This window comes from Arachis duranensis, chromosome 4 (assembly GCF_000817695.3).
Source record: "Arachis duranensis cultivar V14167 chromosome 4, aradu.V14167.gnm2.J7QH, whole genome shotgun sequence".
In the NCBI taxonomy this organism is placed as follows: Eukaryota; Viridiplantae; Streptophyta; class Magnoliopsida; order Fabales; family Fabaceae; genus Arachis; species Arachis duranensis.
In genome coordinates, this window is record NC_029775.3 from 57,501,031 (window position 1) to 57,509,053 (window position 8,023).

Below are 8,023 nucleotides of genomic sequence, written 5' to 3' on the forward strand. Positions count from 1 at the left end.
GTTAGGTGGTTTTGAAAAAGATAAGAAACAAACAAAAAGTCAATTAGTTAGTTGAAAAAGATTTGAAAATCAATTTTGAGAAGATAAGAAGTTAGAAAAGATATTTTGAAATCAATTTTTTTTTGAAAAAGATAAAAAGATATGATTGAAAAATATTTAATTAAAAAGATACGATGAAAAAGATATTTTGAAAAAGATTTGATTTTTAAAATCAAAATTGATTACTTGACTAACAAGAAACTAAAAGATATGATTCTAGAATTTAAAGATTGAACCTTTCTTAACAAGAAAGTAACAAACTTCAAATTTTTGAATCAATCACATTAATTGTTAGTAAAGTTTCGAAAATTTGAAATAAAATTAAGAAAAAAATTTTGAAAAAATATTTTTAAATATTTTCGAAAATTAATAAGAAAAATGAAAAAGATTTGATTTTTAAAAGAGATTTTGGAAAGATAAAATTTTTAAATTTGAAAATTTGACTTGACTTATAAGAAATAGCTAAGTTTTAAAATTTTTTGACTAAGTCAACCCAAATTTTCGAAATTTATGAGCAAAATAAGGAAAAGATATTTTTTGAATTTTGAATTTTTAATGATGAGAGAGAAAAACAACAAAAATGACTCACAATATGAAAATTATGAATCAAAACACATGATGCATGCAAGAACACTATGAATGTCAAGATGAACACCAAGAACACCTTGAAGATCAAGGTGAACATCAAGACTTATTTTTGAAAAATTTTCAAGAAAAGAAAAACATGCAAGACACCAAACTTAAAAATTTTTTAATGCTTGGACACTATGAATGCAAAAGTGCATATGAAAAACAACTAAAGACACAAAACAAGAAAATTTAAAGATCAAACAAGAAGAGTTATCAAGAACAACTTGAAGATAATGAAGAACACATGCATGAATTTTGGAAAAATGCAAAAGTTTTTAAAACATGCAATTGACACCAAACTTAAAAATTGACTCAAGACTCAAATAAGAAACACAAAAATATTTTTAATTTTATGATTTTATTAATTTTTTTGGATTTTTTTTCAAAAATTTATTTTTTTGAAAAATGAAAACAAAGAAAAATTTTTTGAAAGATTTTTGAAAACTTTTTTTTTGAAAAGAAAATTACCTAATCTGAGCAACAAGATGAACCGTCAGTTGTCCATACTCGAACAATCCCCGGCAACGGCGCCAAAAACTTGGTGCACGAAATTGTGATCATCAACAATGGCTCCAATGACTTGGCGCTCTCAAACATGAATCACACTTTGTCACAACTCCGTACAACTAACCAGCAAGTGCACTGGGTCGTCCAAGTAATAAACCTTACGTGAGTAAGGGTCGATCTCACGGAGATTGTTGGTATGAAGCAAGCTATGGTCATCTTGTAAATCTCAATTAGGCGGATTCAAATGGTTATGGAGTTTTCGAAATTTTAATAAATAAAACATAAAATAAAGATAGAAATACTTATGTAAATCATTGGCGGGAATTTCAGATAAGTATATGGAGATGCTTTGTCCTTGTTGAATCTCTACAACATACTGCTTTCTTACTTTCAATCCTTCATACTCCTTTTCATGGCAAGCTGTATGTAGGGCATCAATGTTGTCAATGGCTACATCCCATCCTCTCAGTGAAAATGGTCCAAATGCTCTGTCATGGCACGGCTAATCATCTGTCGGTTCTCAATCATGTCGGAATAGAATCCATTGATTCTTTTGCGTTTGTCATCACACCCAACAATCACGAGTTTGAAGCTCGTCACAGTCATTCAATCCCTGAATCCTACTCGGAATACCATAGACAAAGTTTAGACTTTCCAGATTCTCATGAATGCTGCCATCAATTCTAGCTTATACCACGAAGATTCTGATCAAGGAATCCAAGAGATATGCACCCGGTCTAAGGTAGAATGGAAGTGGTTGTCAAGCACGCATTCATATGGACGAATGATGATGAGTGTCATGGATCATCATATCCATCATATTGAAGTGCAACGAATATCTTAGAATAATAATAAGCATGAATTGAATAGAAAATAGTAGTACTTTGCATTAAAACTCGAGGTACAGCAGAGCTCCACACCCTTAATCTATGGTGTGTAGAAACTCCACCGTTGAAAATACGTAAGTAATCAAGGTTCAGGCATGGCTGAGAGGCCAGCCCCAATGAACGTGATCAAAGGATCATAATGTAATCCAAAAATAATCCAAAGATGTCTAATACAATAATAAAATGTTCTATTTTTACTAGACTAGCTACTAGGGTTTACATAAGTAAGTAATTAGTGCAGAAATCCACTTCCGGGGCCCATTTGGTGTGTGCTTGGGTTGAGCTTGAGCTTTACACGTGCATAGGCTTCTCTTGGAGTTATAACTTTGGTTTGTGATGTGTTTCTGGCGTTTGACTCCAGAATGTAGCATGGAACTGGCGTTAAAAATTATATATTGCTGGAAAGCTCTGGATGTCTACTTTCCAACGCCGTTGAGAATGCGTCATTTGGAGTTCTGTAGCTCCAGAAAATTTATTTCGAGTGCAGGGAGGTCAGAATCCAATAGCATCAGTAGTCCTTTGTCAGCCTTTTATCAGAGTTTTGCTCAGGTCCCTCAATTTCAGCAAAAAAATACCTGAAATTCCAGAAAAACACACAAACTGATAGTAAAGTCCAGAAATGTGAATTTAGCATAAAAACTAATGAAAACATCCCTAAAAGTAGCTAGATCCTATTGAAAATTACCTAAAAATAATGCCAAAAAGCGTATAAATTATCCGCTCATCAAGAGGCAGTCAAACTCGTGAGCTAGGAACCCAAGAGAAACCTGTTCAATCTAAGGTAGAATGGAAGTGGTTGTCAGGCATGCGTTCATAGGTTGAGAATGGTGATGAGTGTCATGGATCATCACATTCATCATGTTGAAGTGCAAATGAATATCTTAGAATAGAAACAAGCGTGATTGAATAGAAAATAGAAATAATTGCATTAATTCATCGAGACACAGCAGAGCTCCTCACCCCAACCATGGGGTTTAGGGACTCATGCCGTAGAAGATACAAATTTAGATGTAAAATGTCATGAGGTACAAAATAAATCTCTAAAAGTAGTTTTTATACAAAACTAGTAACCGAGGTTTATAGAAAATGAGTAAACTAAGATAGATAGTACAGAAATCCACTTCTGGGGCCCTCTTGGTGTGTGCTGGGGCTGAGAATTGAAGCTTTCACGTGCATAGGATATTCTTGGAGGTAAACGCCAGTTTGTAACCTGTTTTTGGTGTTTAACTCTGGATTGTAACTTGTTTCTGGCGTTTAATGCCAGAATAGGGCAGAAAGCTGGCGTTGAATGCCAGTTTTCGTTGTCTAAACTTGGTCAAAGTATGAACTATTATATATTTCTGAAAACCCTAGATGTCTAATTTCCAACGCAATTGAGAGCGTGCCATTTGGAATTATGTTGCTCTAAAAAGTCTATTTTGAGTGCAGGGAGGTCAGAATCCAACAGCATCTGCAGTTCTTTCTCAGTCTCTAAATCAGATTTTTGCTCAGGTCCCTCAATTTCAGTCAGAAAATACCTAAAATCATAGAAAAGCACACAAACTCGTAGTAAAGTCCAGAAATGTGATTTTTGCATGAAAACTAATAAAAAATGTACTAAAAAGTAGCTAGATCCTACTAAAAACTATGTGAAAAACACCCCCAAAAAGTATATAAAATATCCGCTCATCAATTGGCCAGTGTGAAATTACCAAGTTAAAGGCTAAAGGAGAGATCTCAGAGGCCAAACTGAGCGAAGTTGAGAAAAAGATGAAGGAGGTAATCGATGAGATCCAGCGTCTTATATATTGGGACTTTTCTCTTTCGAAGAAGCTCAACACTACTCAAGGTCAGGCCAAAGCGACCGAGGGTAAGGTCAAAGAACTGGAAAAGGAGCTGGTGGAGGCCATGGGATTAGGGAACGCAGCTTGCCTTAAGGTCACAAACATGAAGAAAATGAACAAAGAGATTATTAAAGATGCCCAAGACGCGGTAGCTGTTACCGAGGAGGCGATCAAAGCCGAAGTCTCATTGCTTGCCCCTGACTTTGACTCTCAGCTATTGGTGCTTTCAAAATGATCTAAGACAGCAAGATTTTTGACTACCGAGGAAGTAAAAAATTTGTAATAAAATTTGTAATGTTGAACTTTCTTTGTTGTTGGGCCAATGTTATGCCCTTTTGGACTCATAATTTTTAACTATTTTGTTGTTGGGCCAGTGTGTTGCCCTTCTGAACTGTTGATTTGTGAGATCTTTAGGTTTAAGACTTTGGTTATTTTTATGTATGATTTTGCTCATTTACTCGCATATCATTTGTTTACTTGGCTGTTTAGATGTATCTCGATGGATATCCCTGTGCCTTTGTGCAGGGACTCCTAGGGTGTTCAGTCCCAAGATGTCGTACTCATAACTTGTTAATAATTTTCAAACAAAAAATTCTAACACAATTGCAAAAAACGAGTCTCATCAAAATCCATTGCTGCCGTTTCGAGCTAATGAGAAGAGGAGAGAGTACCCCTTCTTTCATATGTCGTGATAGTACAAGTAGGTTGCAAGATTAAAACAAAGTAAATAAAAATGAACACAAGGTATGAAATGAACTCGAGAAAGAAAGGTAACCAAATTGTGACCGGTAGTCGGCGAGTAATCGGGAGACTGTCTACAACTAAGGAGTTGAATCTTCTGAGGTTCGCCGCATTCCAAGTCTTTGGTATCTCCTTCTCGTGTAGTCGTTTGAGCTTGTATGTACCTTTGCTTACACGTTCTTTACCCTGTAAGGTCCTTCCCAATTGGGGGAGCACTTCCATTCCCCTGGGGTTGGTAGACTGATGTCGTTACATCACAATACCAGGTCTCCCTCTTCAAATCTTCTGTTATGAACCTTGCAGTTGTAGCGTAGTGCCAATCTCTACTTTAGCACTGCTTCCGATAAATGGGCCATTGTCCTGGTTTTATCTAACAGGTTTTTTTTCAATTGCCTCATCACTTCCTCCCAATAGCAACCTTGGACTGGGTTGTCCTATCTATACTGGAATGATGGCATCCAAGATGTAAGTGAGCCAGAAAGGTGTCTCCTTGGTAGAAGATTGCGGCGTTGTCTTATAAGACCATAAGACCGAGGCTTTACATTTTTGAGATGGAATTGGAGAATCAGAGGCTTGTGCATCCTCTCGAGTGGAGTCCTTATTTTCTTTCTGAGATTGCTTGTTGTTGGTATCCTCCAAGGCTTATTTTTCCACTATCGTTCCGCTTCTCAAATTAATAGCATTTGACTCTTCCCTGGAATTTGGAATTGTGTCACTCGAAAAACCATTTGTGGGTTTTTCAACAAATTGTATTGCATGTTGATCCACTTACACTTCTAGGTTCTTGATGGAGGCCTCTTGGTTCTCAAAAGTGGCTCCGATTTCTTGCAAAAAATTAGAGGTTTCTTCCATGAAAGTGGTACTTCTTTGGTCTTTGTGGGTTTTGTGGTGGTAGTGTATGAGGTTTCTGGGATGGGTGAGGATTGTGGAGGGTATTGAAGTTGTTGGTTCTTTGATTGTGGTTTTGATTCTCCCAGCCAAGGTTAAGGTAGTTCCTCCATCTAGGTTGTAGGTGTTAGAATAAGGGTCATTGTGTGGTCTAAAGAAATTTTCCATATAGTTAACTTGCTTAATAGGGGGGTGATCTCGATTGAAAAGCTCAGAAGTTTCACTTTGATGGTCCTCATAGGTGAGGCCTTGTGTTGCTATGGCAGAAACTTGTAAATGTCCTATTTGCTTGTTGATTGTACTGATTTGTTGAGACATAGCTCTATTTTGTGCCAAAAGAGTGTCCTAAGTATCCAACTCCATCACACCTCTCTTCATTTTTCTTTCAAAGGAGTATAAATACTGATTATTGGCCACAATCTTAATCAAATCTAAGGCTTCTTCAGTGGTCTTCATATGCATGGATTCTCCAGCTGAGGAATCCAATAAATTCATAGAAGTGGGGGTGAGTCCATCATAGAAGATTTGGAGTTGCACCCAATCAGTAAACATATATTGGGGGCACTTTCTCACCATTTCTTTGTACCTTTTCCAAGCTTCATTGAAGAATTCTCCATCTTTCTAAGTGAAAGTTTGGAAATCATGTCTTATCTTTGTCAACCTCTATGGTGGGAAAATTTTGGTTAAGAATTTATTGACTAAATCATCCTATGTTGCAATGAACTCCTTCGGTTGAGTTTCAAGCCACTGCTTGGCTCAGTCTCTCATAGAGAATGGAAACAACATCAGGTGATATGCTTCAGCAGCTAATATTGGTGAGTGAGATTTGTTGCAGCAGAATGTAAATAGCAGTGAACTTAAATTGCAGAAAGTAAAGTGGCAGGAAACTTAAAGAGCAAGAAAAGTAAATTGGCAAAATCTTAAATGACAAGAAATGTAAATTGCATCAAATGTAAAGGGAATTGGGTTCAGGGAATTTAAAATTCAACAAGAAAATGTAAAGAGCAATCAAACAGAGGAGTAAAAGATGAAATAAGTGTAGCAGATTTAAACAGAAATGGAAAATTGCTTGAAGAAGCAGCACAGAATGTAATTAAGCTCAATTGTGAAATTTAAAGAGACAAGTGAGGATCTCAGGGAATTAATGAGACTAGAAAACAAGTCTAGATCTCGATTCCTTCCTTGATCCAACAGAGAAGCAATTTGAAAAAGAAAATGAGATGGAAGCAGTAAAGAAAACTCAGATTCAATGCAGAAGAAGAACAAAGAGATTTCAGATCAAGTGAAACAGAATTCCTTCAATTTAAGAGTTTGGATGGGAATTGAGACAGAATTTCCTCAATTTCACACACCCAAAACTCAAAAACAGAAGAGTAGAATTGCCCAAGTAAGAATGAGGAAGGAGATCAATCAATTCTCCCTTGATCCTCTTGGTGCTCGGACAAGTCTCTCAAGAAAGCTCAAAGAAAGTGCAAATTCAAAGACTAAGCCAAAAGTAAGTCAAAAGGTAAAAATTCAAAAGAAGGTCAAAAGGTTTTTAATTACATCAAACTAGCTTCTATTTATACACTTTCTATTCTTGGATTTTGGGATTTGGATAGGCTTTTGATTTGGTGAAGAAATGAATTAAAATGGGGTTTTAATTTGAATTTTCGGCCCATGAAAATTCACTCCCAGGAGGTTGCCCTGCCCTTGTGGAGGGCAGGGCAGAAAATTGGTGCTTGGTGCATGAGATTGGTGCGGCCTTGGTGCTGCCAGGAACGCAAAACGCTGCCCTGCCCGCGCCAAGGGCAGGGCAGAAAATTGTGGTACGGCCAGATCGAAGAGTTGGTGCGCCAGGTGCTGCCAGGGTCGAAGATTGGTACGCCAGATTCGTGCGTGGTGTTCCAGGAACGAAAAACGCTGCCCTGCCCGCGCCAAGGGCAGGGCAGAAAATTGTGGTGCTGCCAGGAGAGGATCGTGGTGCGCGCTGGTGCTGCCAGGGACGAGCTTGGTGCGCCAGATTTGCTTTTTGGTGCGCCACACACAAAATGCTGCCCTGCCCGCGCCAAGGGCAGGGCAGAATTCTCTCCTTGCTTGTCCTGTGTTCGAAACACGGCTGGGACACATCTTCCATTAATTTCCTTGGTTTCTTGGCACGGCACTCATCCTTAAGTCCTAGCTTCCTCATGGTTCCTTGTTCGAACCTTGTAGCATGCATGGGTGACATTTTTCCCTTGAATTTCTTCCTTAGAGAACCCGATTCTGCCCTCCACAAGGGCAGGGCAAGGTTCTCTTTCTCTTGGTCCCAAGGCACATTTTGTGCTCTGCCCTTGTAGTGGGCAGGGCAGATTTGCCTTCCTTGTTTGGTTCTCTTATTTTTCCCTCCTAGAGGGCAGTCTGCCCTTGTGGAGGGCAACGTTGCCTCCCCCTTTGCCTGCGGCACGCTTCTTCTCTCCTTGGCTACACTTTTCTTTCCTTGGGCTACGCTTCTTAGGCCACGCTTTTCCTTTTCTTTTCTTTTCTTCA

General features: G+C 38.1%; 1 non-coding gene across 1 annotated transcript; it reads left to right on the forward strand.

Moving 5' to 3' along the window:
* The first annotated feature begins 6,062 nt into the window (after positions 1-6,062).
* On the forward strand, positions 6,063-6,169 carry LOC127746818 (small nucleolar RNA R71). The gene has a single exon (XR_008008630.1). It is a non-coding gene; the product is annotated as a small nucleolar RNA R71 (small nucleolar RNA).
* Positions 6,170-8,023: the final 1,854 nt, after the last annotated feature.